Here is an 18,838-nt window from a genome sequence, read left to right as displayed (position 1 = left end):
TATACATATATATATATATATATATATATATATATATAAACTTCACATAATATAATTTTACCACTTAAATTACTTAGAGCACACTTCATGCCTGTTTCTTAGCATAAATACATGACATAAATACAAATTCTTAAACACGTGACATAAAATAATAGAAATTATATTAAAATATATTTTAGTGTACCATAAATACTTGTCAGTACATTCAGCATCACTTTAACTATATTTCAATGAAAATACAATTATGAAATTACACAAGTCTTAAGTGGCTAAAAAAAAAAAATTATATACTGTAAGTGTAAAACATAACACATTTTCATTTAATTGCTATTAATGTGCAATTAAGTGTCCAAAAACAGTTAAATTTACATTTAAGTGTATTCTTTTAAAGTATTTTATTTCTGTCATAATCACTCTTTTTAAAAGTATGCTCAGGTGTAATTATTTTTCACAAGAGCATTCTATTAATTCATTTTTTTTTATTTTTTTTATTTTGTAAACTGTGTAAACCTTTTGCGTATGTGGACAACTAATGGCACAGTTTGTTAGACTGTTAGATTTATTTGTAACTTATAATATATGAAAGAGGTAGACAAACACACACACACTGTGTGTGTGTGTGTGTGTGTGTGAGAGACACTGCAAGCACCAGGATCTGTCTGTTTTACTCACTTAAAGTACATAGTTTGCTGATAATGGGACGATACTCATGCAGTCACATTAGCGGAATTTTGGCAGAACTTTATGGAGAAAAACAATCAACAGTGCAGTGACGTATGAAGCGCAGCTCAGTCAGAAGTCACTTCTAAACCGAGCAGCTTTCTTTGGCTCAGTGAGGTGAATTCACATGACCAGCTGAACCAAAACATGCGCAAACATCATTGCTGTTAATCTTGCATTTACTTGTCAGAAATACCAAACCGGTCTCTCCAGCTTTCTCTTTATATACACCCCAATTAACACAAGGCCTAGAGGAACACAACATGGCGTAATGCTTCTGTCCATCTGTTGTATCTCAGGCCTTTGCCTTTGTTTGGACGCTAGCTGCAGTATTTCTCACTATCAGACCAACTCTCGTAGCCGATGTGCAGCTAGCGGCTGACGTGTGAGAAAGCTGTGTGCAGACAGCGGACACTCAGAACGGACCAATGGTTTGCATGAGTGGCGTACAGCTATGAAAACTCTCTCTGGAATGAGACTGTGGGTCATTATTTTGTAGAAAGGAAATCAAACACTCTGAACTTCAATAGATATTGCTAAAGATTCATCAAAGTCTAGCAATCATTAGTGACTGTATGCAGTCTGGATTTCTGGGAAAACTCAGCAGCATGTCCTTGTGCGAATGTTCATTATGTCTGAATGACGGTTAGAAATATGAAAATGCAATGCAAGAAAATTGGACATCTTTCTTGAACTGTTATATTTTATTCATTTTTATTTAAAATTTATTTCATTTAATTTTCATTTTAAGTTTATTGTATTTTAATTTTATTGTATTTACTTCTATTGTATTTCCTCCGGTGATTAAGAAACTTCTAATATCACTAAATAACATTACACTAACACTGCTTGTGACATTATCACATCTGTTGCTGGTTAGAAATGCGATCTGGTGTCAAAATGTGTCCTTAGGTGTTCAGGTGTAAAGAAAAAAGACAGCAGACACCGGTAAAGGAATATGTTTTTGGCTGGAACTGCTTAAAATAGAGCTCAGACGTTTACGTTTCCTGTTACATTACTATCAATGACAAAATTATCTAGTAATGACCATAATATAGTACCCTACAGCAATCTGTTAATAATCAGCATTCCCTTGTGAAAAACTACACTTTAGCATACTTTTAAAAGAGTACTTATTATGAAAATAGTATACATCAAAATATGTACTCAGATATGAAAGTAATGTTCTTGGAATGCTTAATTGCACATCATTTGCAATAAAATGAAAATGTACCATAGTTTAAATTTATATTAAACGCAATTATCTAAAGGAATGCTGGGAGGTCGAGCATCTCTCACTCATTCTCCATCAATAACAGTCGCTCACACCTGCCTCGGGCCGTTTGTTTAGGTCAAGATTTAGATCCTGCATCTCTGCCACCTCTGGCAAAGCACACAGACAAAGAGGCTCTTGGGTAATCTTTGAAAAGAAATGTACCCCTTACAGGAAACTTTGTGCATTTTTACTTTCTCAAAAAAACTCATTCTGTATGATTTACAGTTTTTGCCCGTTGCTTGAACACTATATTGGTCCCCATAACGTGATAAATACCAGGTACACACACACACACAAACAGGTGTGTGCCAATAACTTTTCTAGCTAAAGCAAATATTTCAGACATTCAAAATTGGTAAAAGCCTTTAAATTCAAGTAATGATCCTTAGATGCACTGGACTGTGTGCTGGTGTCTCAAAATAATCAGTTATGGCAATTTAAACAATCATTCATTACATTTAACATCCAAAATTTGACCTTAAAGCACAAAGATGGGAAATGATGTATAGGGCAGGATTGAGTTCATCCTTGAGAATGAGATTGGATCAAGGATTTTTCCTTGTGTGTGTGTGTGTGTGTGTGTGTGTATGTGTGTGTGTGTGTGTGTGTGTACACAGTGCTGGACAGATTGCTTGAAAAATGTAGCGCACAACTGATTACAGATGATGATGATGACATGATGAAACTAGTAACGTAATCTAGGTTACTCATTTTAGGTAATGTATTTTTACTACTTTTTAGATTACTTTTTATCAAACTTGTTTTAGACTTACTATTCAACATACCATACATACATACATACATGCATATGTGACACCAGTCATAAGTCGCTGGGGTATATTTGTAGCAATAGCCAACAATACATTGTATGGTCAAAATTATTGATTTTTCTTTTATGCCAAAAATCATTAGGATATTAAGTAAAGATCATGTTCCATGAAGATATTTTGTAAAGTTCCTACCGTAAATATATCAAAACGTAATTTTTGATTAGTAATATGCATTGCTAAGAACTTCATTTGGTTAACTTTAAAGATGATTTTCTCAATATTTAGATTTCTTTGCACCCTCAGATCCCAGATTTTCAAATAGCTGAATCTCGGCCAAATATTGTCCTATCCTAACAAACCATACATCAATGGAAAGCTTATTTATTTTTATCAGCTTTTATTTTCATTTCAGATGATGTATAAATCTCAGTTTGAAAAAAATTGACCCTAATGACTGGTTTTGTGGTCCAGGGTCACATATATGGAATCCATGTAATTGTGAATTTCACATGAGGGCGAACGTTTTCTTGTAACACATAAAAGATAATCAAAAAGTCTCTTCAAGTTCTCTTCTGGTGCGAGCAGTTTCATTCCCGCACCAGCCCCCCATCGTTTTCTCTCTAAAGTTACACACTTGCTTTGTGTCATCAGACAGACATCAATAACGGATTCAGTGTTGGTGTCCGATTTCATGTCTGGCGCGTTGTGCGTCACTAAGAGTGCGTTTTTATCACCAAATCCTCCATGGAGCCAAGAGAACGGCGACAATGGAGTCCTCCAGGTTAACTTTTCCTTTGTGTTCCCTTCTGCAAAGCACAACACAATACATGACTATATATCAGGGCTTAAGCTGTCAGAGCCCTCCTTCTGTCCCAGAGACACCGCAAAGATGGATCACCCCTGCCCAGAGAAAAGATCTGCTGCTGCTCAATGGCAGCTGGATTGTTTTACAGGACAATTAGGCCTGGCCTTTGTTTGGGTAATTACAGTGCATTTGAGGCAGACCAGCCCCCTTCAGGTCATGTGGACAACCTTGACTCAGTCATTAGAGAAACGCCCAGTGTGTCATCAGACGCTTCGCTGGAGAACTGAAGCCTGGTAATCCCACAGATGTGGCACTGCTGTGAATAATTTCTACAATGTTCAGTGCATTTCGAGCATTATGTTAAATATTAATATTATAATACACTATTACAATAAAAACAGTGATTTTATATTTTAAAAAATTGCAAATACTAAAGTGACATTTTAATATGTTAAAAGTTAAAAGTATAAAAGTGAATATATTCTTTTTTTCATATAAAAGTAATTTTATTTATTTGCAGCAATGACATTTGGGGAATAAATATGCTAAACTGTATAATTGCATATGTAATGATGTTACAATGAATACATTTAATTAATAAAACTCTAAAACCTGCATCTTTTAAGTAACCTATAGTGTAATTTCTTATTCATTTTTCTGGATTTATGGTGTTTCTATGTAGTTAAAAACTACACTAATCCTACACCATGTTTGTGTGTGTGTGTGTGTGTGTGTGTGTGTGTATGAGTGTGTTTGACCAGGTTACTTTTGATTTCCACACTTCTTCAGGACTTATTAAGCATTATGTTTAAATCATGTACATAGAGTATATTTAAAATCAGCACAGTCTGAAAAAAAATAAATAAAAACAAGGAAAAGCGACCTTTTCCATAGAATCAAAAATAAAATATCTTAATTATGTGTATACATTGAAATGCATATGTCAATTATACCTGCTAGACAGGGAGCAAATGCAGACATACTTCTCACATATATATATATGTTTAAAAAAATTTAAAAAAAAAATTTCTCAGAAGAGATCTCGACAATGCAATGCTTGGTCATTCAAGAAATCAGAATATTTTGGATTTTTTCTTTATTCAGTTACATGATTTTTCAGAATTCTTTCAGAATATTTCAGCTATAGACATGCACTAATTTATATATATATATATATAAACAATCTCATGATGTCAATTTCCATCAAAAGTAAAGGTCTCCAAAGTAACCAGGAAGCTGTTATTGTCGTTAGTAGCAAACATATTATAACATATTATAAATAACCAAAGACCCACACAAAAGCATAAAAGCAAGAGTTTATCAATTCAAAGAGTCATATTCTACCTGAGTCATTCCCTTAATAAGCACCTAATCCTCCATCTGTCAAGCAAACCAAAACCACTTGAGACTAACAAACATATCTGAAGTCCTGTATATCTGAGCCGAGCCTTGTGTTTGGCTGGTGTTCCTAACTACACCAACAACAGTTTCTTGCATCTCCAAACAGATACTGATAAGTCGTAATGACTCTTACTTTGAAGCTCTATCTAAGGCTAAAGCAGGTGAGTCAACATGGTTATTCCTTTATAATATAGATATTAGCAGTGTGAAGATGATTAATGATTGAGCGACTCTTTGTAGTGCCGCTTTGCAGCACTGACTCACGAGAGTAACACAATACCAGCACACTGCATAGTCACCTGCATATCGGATAAATCAGACAGAAAGTGTCAATTGTACGTGGGGGTGTTGCCCTAGATTTGCAGGTGCGCTTTTGTACAAGAACACAGAGAAAAGTACACAAAGAGTAATTAAAATCCAATTTCTTCCTGTACATGTGGTTTGCAGAAGCACTCACAGACAAAAGCAATCATGCTAAGGCAGGGATTACTAGTACTAACGCTTATTACTAGTACTAATGTTTACTAACGCGTAATACTGGCCCATTTCAGCGATAACGCAAATACTTTTTACACAAATACAGAGTTCTGGCATGAAACTCTAGATGGCGCAGTCTGATAGGTCTTGCTCAATCTGACCTGGCGACATCATTGTCACATGGCAGCTGATTGGTTCTCTCCTGTATCGGTAGCCAATGAGCTTACTGCTCAATATTCAAATACCTGGCTTTTGTTTGCTGTAGCAGTTTGCAGTGCACTTCAGAAACCCTCCACCTTCCCCAGCTCCACCTGTATAGATCTGCTACGGGGTGATTCATGTATGCTATATGGGGGTTATTCATATGTGTTATATGTGCAGCAGCAGTATTTCTTACATGCTCACAGCAGCATGTTGTGGATGTATTGGCCGTAGCAAGTCTCGGTACTTGCTCTGCTGCAGCAGCAGTGTAGCAGATCTGTTCCACCAAGACCATTAGTTACATAATCAGATTACTTTTCCCAAATAACTAGTAACGTAACACATTACTTTTCAACTTACAAGAGAATATCTGAGTTGCTTTTTTCAAAAAAGTAGGCCTAATGTTAAGTGTAATAATAATAAAGTGTAAGTTACTTTATTTTTCCATTCATTCACTGACATCTCTCCTGTCTCGTGTTGAGAGAAATTAGGAGTAAGTGTGGAAGCAGAGGCACTTCCTTCAGTCTAAGGCTTATTAATGTCATTTTTGATGTGAAGGGCCATTACAGTTGCCTAAAATATAACTTTCTGGGGGATTTTTATATTAAAATTTATAAGCAAGCCCAGCTTAGGTGGCAAAAAGTAACGCAGAAGTAATGTAATGCATTACTTTCCATAAAAAGTAACTGACACAAGTTACTAAGTAACTCTTAGTTACTACTTTTTTATGAAGTAATACAATATTGTAATGCATTTCTTTTAAAAGTAACTTTCCCCAACACTGCAATTAAGTGAATTCACAAATCTGACTCAAAATGAGCTCACTCGGAGCTTGAATGAACATGCGACTGATGGCATGAAAAATAAGCTACTAATACCCAATTTTCATTTAATTTATTATTTTAAATGAAACTAATATTTCAGGCAAGCTGGGAAATCACTTTAACTCGCGGACTAAAAAACAACCCATGGCAACAGTGTAAAAGTAGACCAATTCCATGGAAAAACAGTGGACTTGGCAACGCTAAAAGCGTCAACCTGAGTTGACATGATTTACCACCGTTGCTTTTTCAATGATACGCAACTCGCATTGACGGAAATATCCAATCTGGCTGCTTACATGGCAGATGCAAATGCACATATCCAATTGATATCAGATGTATTTCCACATTTTATCAACCACAAAGAACACCCTATGGCATAGCAACATATTAAAAACACCTTGAATTTTCATAGCAATGCCCAGACAACCATCCACAACACCCTATCACTGTGGCGTTTTGTACGTAAAAATTCTCACACTTTTTATACAGAAGGTTTTTTTGAATAAAAAACGTGATCAGTCAAAGCTGATCGGTGATTAATTCCTCCTTCCTTTATCAAAGACATTAATCAGATCTACATAATAAAGCTGCATGTACGCTGATAACACAGTTTTTGATTAATGTGTTTAGATGAAGTGATACCTTCTCTAGGTTCATTTTATTGATTTTTTTTTTAAAGAGGTGAGAGACGAATAGCGAGAGTGTGGAAATAGATACTGCCTCTGTCAGCTCATAATGGTAAAAACGTAGCTGTTTCATTGTGATTAATATGCTGTTTTCGGTGTCGGGGCAGAGGTTAGCCCTTTTGCACCTCAGCTAGTTTTCCAAGCCCACAGGAACCAGAGAGAGATCCAGAAAAATGCTTGAAATGAGACTAGAAAGTATGAGGGCCAGAAAACATACTTGAACACATTTGATTCGTGCTGATTGGAGTGTAGTTATGTAGTTGCAACCCTGTTGTATCAATTACACCCATGCTAAATGACTTGTTTCGCTCGGCAAATGTTTGTTTTCCGGCTGGTGCAGATGTGGGAGTGAATTTGATGATAAGCAAGAACAATATGCCTCACAGGCTGCCATAGAGAGAGATCATGTTCTCCTGGACAGAAACACACAGTGGAAGAAAGAAAAAGGGAAAGGTGGTGAAGAATGGAATATGGATGAGAGAAGACTCTTGTGGAAAATAAGTCAGCTTAATTGGACTGAATGTGCACTGAAATAGTGTAATTAATATATATATATATATATATTAAATATAATTGTGCATATATTCATATAATATTAATGAAATAAAATACCACTTAAAAAGAGTACATTTTAATGACTTTCTGAACACATATTTTTTAGTTCTAATGTCATATTAAAATTTACTCTAAAATACATTTTAAATCATTTTCATAATAGTTTTTATTGCTTTAAAGAAGTGGACTTTCTTGAGGTCCATATTAGGACATACTAATGTATGTCAGCATATTTCAAACACAATAGAAGTGATTATGGGCCATTCCACCGAATGGGTGCCATTTGCTTCCAAAACTCTTCCCAAAAAAATAAGAAAGCATCTGCTAATAAACATTTAACTATGTTTTATATTCTCAGCTGATCACATCTACCTATAGGAATACGACACCTATAGCAGCATTCCTATATAAGCTCTATTCAGTATTATTCAGCTGCTTTTCAGCTTGCTCAGGAGCAAATTACCCTCCTCCATCCCAGCTCCTCGTTTCGCCACAGTCAGGACTTGGCTTTCTGATATTCCTTGCTAATCAGACTCCTTTATCTTGAATAAAGTGTTGCACTTAAATATCATTAAGTACATTAATGATATCTGCCTTGTTCTTTTCTGTTAACCCTAGGTGGGTTATTATTGCTGCTCTCCCTGCTCATTCATGACAGGCTGCATGGATGGGCAGGGAGTTTTTTGCCCAGAACAGAACCATACCGCCAAACCAAACTTTATGCTAAGTATCTATCATTTTGACGATAGTGGTCCTGACAGAACTTAATTTTTTTTTTTTTTTTTTGTCCAAGAAAATGTTCCCTAAAGTGAGAATGTCCCATTTTCTAATACCATCTGCAGCCAACTCGCACTAGCAAGTAGCAAGCCATAATTCAAGACTGTGACTAAAGGCTAAATGCTATTGGCTATTTAAAAAAAGGGGACATGCCATTCGATCTGTTGTGCAGAGCTTTCAATAGGAAATGTCAACACAGAAAATAAAACTTTGTGAGAATTGATGATTATAAATATACTCACATTTTACTGTAGTAATGCACTGTTTTACCCAGTACTTGTGTGTGCTGTGTATTTTGATGTTTATTGTAGTATCAAACTCTGTTTGAATGATGCATTTATATAGCGCTTTATTGTGTATACCTCGGTTTAACGTCTCATCCGAAAGACGGTGCTTTTTGACAGTATAGTGTCCCCGTCACTATACTGGGGCGTTAGGACCCACACAGACCACAGGGTGAGCACCCCCTGCTGGCCTCACTAACACCTCTTCCAACAGCAACCTAGTTTTCCCAGGAGGTCTCCCATCCTGGTACTGACCAGCTCAACCCTGCTTAGCTTCAGTGGGCAACCAGTCTTGTGCTGCAGGGTTATATGGCTGTGGCGTTTGTCAATGTAGGCAGCAAGGCAGCTCACTAAATTCTCAAGTAGTTTATATTATCCTATAAATGCATTGCCTTATGAATATGGAAATCCAAATATGCTATGCTGTTTATCAAAGTACAATGGTATCGTACCCTCTGATATCACTGAACCATGGTACTGACACTTTTTTTGTTGGGAAGTCTCTTAAGTCATGGTGATTTCTCAGTCTTGGCTTTTCTTTTGAGTTTGAATCTATTAAGAGTCATCCATATGGATGAATCATCTCTGTGAATAATGCAATCAGCTTTTAGTATTAATAAAATGCTTAATGTTTTCCTGAAATATGTTTCTTTCTCTGCAGCATTTGTGTATTTTCCAGCTCATTATGCCTTCACAAACTTTGCTTTGACAATGGCCTCCCGAGAAGAGCGGTTATGTCTTTTTTCATTCACAGATCACTTTCTCCAAACCCCAAACAGCTTTACAACCTTTAATGATCATCAATTACTGGCCCATTTTGCCTATCAAGCGACTCTTAACCACAAAACAGACTAAAAATTAACTCTATTGAGGAGCTCTGGGTGTAATTGGCTACCTGAATGCTCCGGCACAAAAGACTAGTGGGGACGGCTACTTAGCCAAATGAGTTGAATACTGTTTATGTGCTCTTAAATACACTTCTCACTGGCAGCACAACAGTGCATTGACCTCTCAACTTTGGCATGACCTCTCTCAGTCTGTGTTAACTTCAAACCCCAAGCGTCCCCTCCCACAGCTGGGAGTTGTTATGATAGCCAATAAAAAGACAGACAGCCAATGGAGGCCCAGCCTACGGGCCCCTCGGAGCAGCCTGTATGAAAACAGAGAATGGACCAGAGGCGTTAACTCATTAACAGCCTTTGTTGTGCCAAAATGGGAATCATGCGGGCTCTTGGTGAATGGGAAATGGGCTAATGGCCTGAAAAGCAACTTCAAAAGGCGTTACAAACCAGATGAATGCATCCTTCTATTTCAGAGTCACCATTTCAATGAAGAACTTGCTCTAAGAATGTTGATGTCTTTCAAACCATTTAATATGATAATTCTCTCCTGCTAAAGGGAGTAAATGTGAGTTTGAATGGGACATTGTGTTTTGAGTTTTAACCTTATTTGAGATTGCTCTTTATTAGCTTGACCAACAATTAAGAAGTCAAACGTATCTATTTCTCAAATGTGTTCTCTTTCACTTGCATTTCTTAGGAACTGGATTAGGAATCTGAAATTGTTTAGTATCTACTGACCCAAAGCCTTCCTGAAGCTCTCAAAGTCTTGCAGATTCTAGAATAATTTTCAAAATACTTAAGCATTTAATGGTATTACTTGATTGTTTAAATTGTTATGGTTCCATTGAGGCCTTTCCCCTTTGTTTAAAATATATATTAAAAAAAATCAACAGATGTCGACCCATATGGATGTAAAAATGACCATTTGCACCCACAGCTGAATGGTTGAGCAGAATTAGTCACAGTCTACTCTGTAGCTCTTCTGTAGTCATTAGGCTAATGGCAGCAGCAGATGATGCCGTGGAGGTGGTAGGACAGCATATATTCTGGGTAGAAGCGTGAAGCCCTTTTCTGACCCTCTGTCGGTGGGTATGAGCCACTGGAGCAAGAACCCCCCTGAGAACCATCCAAATGAGGAACCCTGAGGGTGTTTGTATGCATCTTGTAGCCTATGCAGGGGGTCTTGGGTTACTTGTGCTGGTGAAGGACTCAACATTGGGTTAAGTCTCTTTTTGAGACCAGTAATGGGAACTAGATGGAGTGGGGGTACCTATTGGACTCTCAGCCAATAGGAGAGCATGTACTTTAACCCGAGTAGGCGGACAGCATAATCCGGTTGGGTGCATTCATGTAAATCCTGACCCCCACCACTTTGGGGACAACAAGGTTTGAGCATAACAATTGAGGTTGCCTATAAAATAATGGCCTAGTATGTGTGTAGGTGTGTGAATCTGGTCAACTGTATGTTCAGGAGAAAGGGCTTTCTTTGAGGAACACTGTTAGGAAGCCTCAGCTGTCACATGTTGGGACGTCCCGTAGTGCTGGGCTGCTCCCATCTCGGTTGGAACTTTGATGAATGGATCAGCTTGCTGATTTAGCCCGGGGTCAAATGTAGAGTGATTAGTACAGCACAGCTGAGAACTACCTGCGCCCCATGCACACTTCTCCTCCAACTCTTTGTGTTTCGAATCAGTGCAACAAAGCACAGTGCCAGGAGACACTTTCAACTTTTCATTGGGAACAAACTGAGCCCATAAGACAGACAGTGTGGGTAATTACAGAGTGCATGAAGTTGAGCATGTTAGCCGCGAGATTTCGCCATGGGCTATTAGCTCACAGGAGACCATCTTGATTTAATCCTGCTCCTCCGCAGTCACGCCTCTCCATCTTCATAATCTCCTGCTAGTTTATGCCGCCATACTGTTCTGAGCCTTAGGCCAAGGCCCGGCACTGTGTTACCTCCCCCTTGTTGTCTTTTTAAGGAGCAACAAAAGAGCCGTTCTCTAATCAGAACCCTCCCACTTCAATTTGAGCACCCTGGGTAACAGGCCATCGATACACACTCAGTGTGGGCACCTGTGCTCCAAAATGCAATTTATGTGCACCGCCACTGGCGAGACAGGACCGATTCAAAGGACGGCTCTGTTAGTGTCAGTCTTTCCCGCCGTGCCCACGCTGACCAGAGGAGGTGGTTTGAACAACAGAAAGAAACACTGTTGATAAGGGATGAGGTATCGCTGTCATAGCGACTCTTTTGCTTAAGGGCGAAAACACGAACCCGACATCTCGCTAATCAGCTTTAATTTGTCCAACCTGGGACCGCAGAGGGTTAGACGGATTCCTACTTGAGTGAGACTGCTGAGAGGAAGTGACAAGACTCATCTGTGTGTGGTTTTACAAGGCATATGAATTACATCCTGTTCGGTGACTGAAAACCTAGAAGAGTCATTGGTGCTGAATTAAACGACTGTTAAACATTTAGTTTAGAAGTCTTGTCTACCAGTAATAACACTGTCATACAGGTTATAGGATACTAGGATCAAAGCACATAAACATATTTAATCCAAACTTGCACATATTCACAAGAAATATTAAACATAGTTAAAAAGAAAAAAATATGTTCAATAATAATATTTAAAAATGACTGTTTAAGACTAAATAAAATTCAGTTTACTAAATATTGAATACTGACCTCTACACTATGAATTTATGATACCCAGAGTTTGTTGAATTACAAATGCCAGCAAAACAATTAAGTATCACTAATCTGAAGTAATGTGCTACGACAAGAGCACTAAAAATGTAAAATCCATAATTTGCATCCAGTTCATCCAGAATATTTGATCCGAGTGGAAATACGTCAAGCAGATTTAAACAGTAACACCGACAGACACTGCCATGCACACATGGTCAGCTACTGTCTCTCTGCAATAACATAATAAAACTGCAATAACAAATCCTCACAGGATTTAAATAATAAACTATTGAACTGAGAGGTAGGTCTTTGTGCGGTAAGTAGACCAAGGAAATGGGCAGGATGCCACTGTGTTAAAATCAGATATACGCACCACCTCTTTTTAGTCGTCCATCTACCTCCATACTTGACTGCATTCAAGCTTTTGTTCAGCATTAGCATGCTGTCGAAAAATAGTTTGTAACAAAAATGTTTGAAAGTTGCTGATATTCTAGACGTTGCAGCATACCTTGAGTTTAACCAATGGGGGTGCACTTCAGGAGGTCATATAATAGAAGTTCATTCGATGATTAGCTCTATCTGAGACTCCTTCTGGAGCCATAATGAAGGAGTCTAACCAACGCCTTTGAAGATTTTACCTTTTCCAGGCCAACAGGGGCGGCTGAGATCCGGCCACATGGGCATCTGGTCCGGGGGACTGCTCAGGTTTGGGTTACCGTAGCACCACTGAGCTTCAACTAAACTGCGGGAGGCCAAGAGTAAATCTCCTTTGAATTCAATTAAGCCTTTGTTTTTTTGAAATGGTAGCTATAGCACAGTGAATATATTCACTCAAATTCTCTAGGAGGGCGTATTATTTTATGACTGTGGTTTCATGATGCAACATTTTAAACCAAATTTATGTACTGGTTAAGCACAGTGAAGTATGAATTCTTATTCTTCTTATAAAGTGAGATTTCTCTGCTGAATTTAAACCCAGCAGAAATGTGATGGTATAGGCTGCTCTTTTTGCTGCCATTTTCAAAAGGATCTCTTCCCTTCTCTATCTCTCTTAATAGGATTAGACCGCCTTGACTCTCAATAGGCACAGATCCTCACATTTGGCCCTACAAATTAGGGTGCTGCTAGAGACAGGCCTTTCACACAGATCAGAGATCGGTTTTCTAGTTTAGGATAGCTTAGATTATAGGAATTGGATTAGAGTGGCAATTGTTGCAAATTAATGTGGAATTGGTTAGTTGAAGCAGCAAATGTTTGGAGCACTACAGCTATCTCTTAACACGCTAAACCAAGTGTGTATTTATTCATGGTGCCAAAATCTATCTCAGGTAACATGATAAATGTACAGTGCTAAATACAGATGTAAATGTGGTGCAGTGAGTTTGTGATCTGATCATTCAAACTTTTTTGTTTTAATGGTGATTAGGCACACATGTGATCATCTCATTTGTAGCTCTTCCTGATACTAGAACAACAGTTGGAGCTGTGTATCAGTGATAAGAGTACACATATGTGACAAGAGAAGGGGACCAAGTACCGAGCCCTGTGGCACCCTATTTTTTTAAAGATTTGTTGAAAATTAATATCTTTGAAAGAGAACAACTCTTTAATGGAAACATGGAAAAGCCTACATATACACAAGCACTAAACCATTAATATGTAGTTAAACACTGCCATAGCAAGTGATGTGTGTAGTTCATGAAATTAGAAACCCCCCAGATCAGTGGACAAGTGAAAGGCATTACAAATTTGGTAGGCATTTGATCTTAAGACGAGGTGCAATCTACATATGCCAACAGACAACTTCAGACTGAATCACTTAAGAAAGGTTAGGTTTAGATGGCATAATCACTGACCATTCAATATCATTCCTGATATTTGCAAAAAGTTGAGCATTTTCTCAACTTTTGAATGCTTTGAATACTCTCAATGCTTTCTCTGATCCATTGTCAATCCCACAATTCTTTCAGCGAACATGTAGCTCGGCTCCCATTGGAATGAATTGCTTGAAGTGGATGATTCGTGGCCATAATAAGTTGTAAAGCCAACGGTAAAAAGGTATGTAAAATTAATAGGTGTAAATGGAACCGCTGATCTTGATCCTTATATAATGTAATTATTGGTTCTAACCTTCTCTGAAAAGTGCATTGCATTCCAGGATATAAGATATGTGTTAATATAATTTCAGTTTCCATGTCTGCAACAAACGGAAAGAAATAATAGCTTGAAAGCAGTAATAGAGATTACTGTCTAAAGTGGCTGCATTATCTACTGCTGCAATATAGTTTGTCTACTCTAATACAGGTGATGATTTCATAATTGCAATTAAGAGTTGACAGCTACTTTGGAATTCTTGCAGAATTTATTGAGAAGATGACATACAAAAATAAAAGGAAAAAGCTGTGACAGCAAATTACAAGATGCCACTGCTTTTCCTTATTTGCAGTTTTACACATCAATGTATTTGAGAGCTGTTTCCTTTCAGAAATGGAGGGAAGTTGGGTCAAGGAGGTCTCTCTGTGATGTGTTAAAAACACAAACATTGTTTGCTGTTCTCAGTTGACCCTTAGACCAAAGCACCTGGCTCTGACAAGCCCACCTCACATTCCTGGAGTGACTGCTCATTTAACTGGTTGTGATCTTGATGCAGTTCTATAGCTTCTTTGTTCTCTTCTTTTGTCTCTTCGTCAGTATTAAGGAAGCTACTTTTAAAACTTAAGCTTTCCAAGTTACACACTTCAAAGACTTCAAAACTTTCAAACAAGCTTTTGTCTTGACAAGCTTTGCTTTTCTAGTTAAAAAATGTACAATTTGATGAATTTCTTCAGTTAATTTTAAGTCTACTTCTGCGTCATGTTTGTTAACTCATTTCAGATTTAAATTTTGACTGTTGCACAACCTTGTTAGTTAAATTTTAATTTTCACTGTTGTTGTTAAAATGTTTTTATTTTATTTTTGTAGTTAGTACAACATTCATCAGACGTTTTTTTTGTTTGTTTGTTTTTTTGCAATGTTTGGGGTCAAAAATGTTGGTGAATGAAATTGACACTTTTATCCAAAACAACTACTCTTGGGATATATATCAGTCTATGCAATTCTCTGGGAATTGCACCCCTAACCTTGACCTTGCTACCATCATGCTGTACCATTTAAGCCACAGGAACACCAGATGACCAGATGCACTTTCCAGATGATGCATATTTTCAGAGAGGTCCTACCAAGTTCCTGGTACATGTGCTTGGGTGGTTGGTGAATACCATTGTGGCCTCTGTTATCAGAATAAATATGAGTTGTGCACCAGTTTGCTTATAGTAAATGTTTGCCATTTTTTCTAAATAATTCATATAATAAATTAAATACTAATAAATCGGATCAATTATAAATTCATATAGAATACATTTTATTTATTTATTTATTTATTTATCACAGATTGAAATATTTGTTTTAAATATAATGCTAGAATATCATAAATATGACTGCAGTATGGGGTTTTCGTCTAAACTGCATATGCAGAATGAAGTAATAGTGTGTTTAAATCCTCTATTCATAACCAAACACCTTTGCTAAAGTAAGATGGTGACCTTGCGTTACAAACTACTGATCAATCAATCCAAAAAACCACACATCAAATTACAAAGACACAGATGCACAGATCTCCCACAGATTTTGATTCCCCTCTGACTGCCCATCTCCGTAAAACTGAGACCCCAGTTATCACAAGCTCACCCTTATCTGCGTCGCACAAAATTACCATACCAATGCCGGCTGTTTAAGCGATGATACATTAACGCTGCACCAAAAAAAAGAAAGAAAGTGGACTGCAAGCCCCAAGCGTGGATTCCTCTCAACCCAAATCACTGTGATGCATTCAAGAGGCGGGTTGTCATAATGGATTCGAGCCTGGCTGCTAATGGTTATTTAATACACCCATCTCCGCGTTCCACTCCTTTTGCATACTGAGCACACAGTGAAGGCCCTAAACCCTCTTTAACACTTATTCAAGATGACAGGAAAAATGAAAGCGTTTGTCCTCTCAATGGAAAAAGTAATCACGGCTACATTATCCACCCGCTCGGCCCTATCATGCTAAAGCAGGGGACAAATGTCACAGAGATGTATTTAAACACTGATGGAGCACCACTGCGTGATTCCTGCCATGGGGCTGATTAATAAGAATAAATAAATATAAAATCCTCAATTTGTATGTAAATGCACTGGGGAAGGAGGCAGGTGAATCCATATCAGTAACTAGAGCTAGTCGGATCTACAGACCAATCGTCATGAAGTGACGTGTAAAATGGTAATTGTGGCCATTCGTCCGTCGTGCGCATAAAACATTATGAGATTCTTATAGAGCCTGTTAGCTAGACTCTACATGACAGGGGAGGCATTGCTGGCATCCTGTTAGCATACAAAAATAAATCAGCTAATCAGCTCATAGCGAGAGTAAAGAGGTGCTCTGTTCCACAGCCTAGCAAGCTTTCTAAGTACCTACATAGGCAATTGCTATCTAAAACCCAAAGCATACTTCATTTTTTCTGCGTACGCTAGAGTATGTGTACAGTTGAACGCGTACCCTTTCAAAGCATACTCCATTTGATAGCATGCATGAATGCAGGCGGTCGACACATGCACTCTAGAAAGCTTCATCTTTGTCCAGCATCTACGCTGTTTTTCTCCACAAGAAATTATGACAAATACAATTGTGTTTGTACTCTTTTAAAAGTTGCGGCTTTTTCATAAATCCTCTGACACAAATGCTTGTCAATGCAGGCATCTGTTGGTGTTGCAGTCGCCAGTATTTTGTTGCTGTTCCTCTCTTTATTTTAGTTTTCTACTGTGAGACTATGGCCGGGCCAGTGCTGCCACCTTGTGGAACAACTGATTAGTGCAAAACCAAGTCAATACGCATGTGTATGACCTGGGCATACAAAGTATGCAGGGTTCTAAAAATCAGGTGGTGCGCGTACTATTCTGGTAATGAAATTTGCGTCATGTGCACTTTACGCGGGCCCTCACGTACACATAAAAAAACTAATTATACATTAGGCTTAAGGCAGAATCCTAACTAAAATGGAACTTCATAAGCGACTGATGCAGAACTATGGTTTTTGGTAGCATTGTAATCAACATTCTTCCTGACTTTGTCAACAATCTTGTTGTTTTTTTCCACTGAGCTCAATGAAATTGTCAATGTATTCTGGGATTGCTTTTTCCATGAAGGATGCATGCCTTTACCCCCTCAAGAATGGTCAAAAGAAGGTATCTTAGACACGTTTCTCCCAATAAGAACCTTCCAGAACCAAGAACCTTCCCACTGGGTCACTAGGTTTTGAAACCGAGGTTGATGTCTGACTTCAATGATGATATATTCTGTGGTTCACAGAGTGCTGGATAGCATGTTGAACTTGTGTGTTGGTACAAACGTTCCAGTAGGCCACAACTGGTGAATCAACATTTGAATCGAGGGCAGGGCTCCAAACACTCACAAAAACGAATTCTCAAGAAGTAAGAAAGCGAGAAAAGGGGTTTGGATGCTAAATTTATGAGCATAATGGTTTTGGACAAAAGTCATTCAGGTATGTTTATCTTTGGCTTCTCTGTAAATAAGACTGCTTTGTGTTAAATTGGATTTTGCAGATGACACTGGCGGGTAGAATGGATCCGCTCAAGTGCAGCTCTCAGGAGAAACTTATCAAGATCTCTCGCATCACACCCATAAACACCCTCATGCAGAGCATTTAAATATTAATAGTTGTGGATTGTTGGGTAGTGAGCCTGATCTGAAGACTGCAACATCAATGAATATTAATCATTATTGAGGGAGAATGGTGTGCTCACACTTATTCATAATGTAATGTATTTATGCTAATACTTCCGCCTCACTGTGTATGTGTTTATGAGAGTTTGAGAGAAGATGTATAGTCTATATCAGAGTAAAATGGAAAAACTCTTGAGTTTTCAAGCAGAATTTAACATTAGTAATCGATTTAGTGAGCCTTGTGGTGCGTGAGGTCTGATATTATTACAAGTTGATATTATTATATATCAGATTTCGAATAATAGATATTCTGAATATGAGTCAAATGAATGTTCCAGGTTCAATAAAACTTGAGCTCTATCAACAAAATCTCTAGCATCCTGTCATTTACCACAAAAAATATAATTTGACTCGAACTTCGGTTTGCAAACACTGCACCTATAATGGAAGTCTATGGGGCAATCATGGAGGCTTTAAAAGCAGAAATGTTTCTTTTCATTGAAATGCTCATATTAATTGTTCCATGTATGTGTTTTAATACAAAAATTACCAAGTTTATTGGCTTTCAGATGTCAGGAGTTGATATAATATTGGCTATAATGAAGATTACAGTAGCCTGATGTTAACATGCATGTCTAAGTATTTTAACAATTACCTTGGTGTACTGGCCCCATTGTAAGGGTTTTACTGTAAACACAATGTTTTCTTTTTACAAATCGAGAGATGAGCTGAAGTTATTTTCGACAGCATGTCACATATGCTGT

The 18,838-nt window shown here is 37.7% G+C and overlaps 1 protein-coding gene across 2 annotated transcripts in view; it reads left to right on the top strand.

The window, feature by feature from the left end:
• LOC107679978 (ankyrin repeat domain-containing protein SOWAHC-like) overlaps positions 1-609 on the top strand; it is an 83,157-nt gene extending 82,548 nt beyond the window's left edge. For both annotated transcript variants that reach the window (XR_001633106.1, XR_001633105.1), the window contains exon 9: positions 593-609. The gene's annotated coding sequence lies outside the window, so the exon portion shown is untranslated. The remainder of the gene's footprint in view (positions 1-592) is intronic.
• The last annotated feature ends 18,229 nt before the right edge of the window (positions 610-18,838 follow it).

This window comes from Sinocyclocheilus anshuiensis, unplaced genomic scaffold, assembly GCF_001515605.1.
Source record: "Sinocyclocheilus anshuiensis isolate Anshui unplaced genomic scaffold, SAMN03320099.WGS_v1.1 scaffold528, whole genome shotgun sequence".
Lineage (NCBI taxonomy): Eukaryota > Metazoa > Chordata > Actinopteri > Cypriniformes > Cyprinidae > Sinocyclocheilus > Sinocyclocheilus anshuiensis.
Note: the sequence above shows the minus strand (reverse complement) of the source record. Positions and strands in the feature narration are given on the sequence as shown.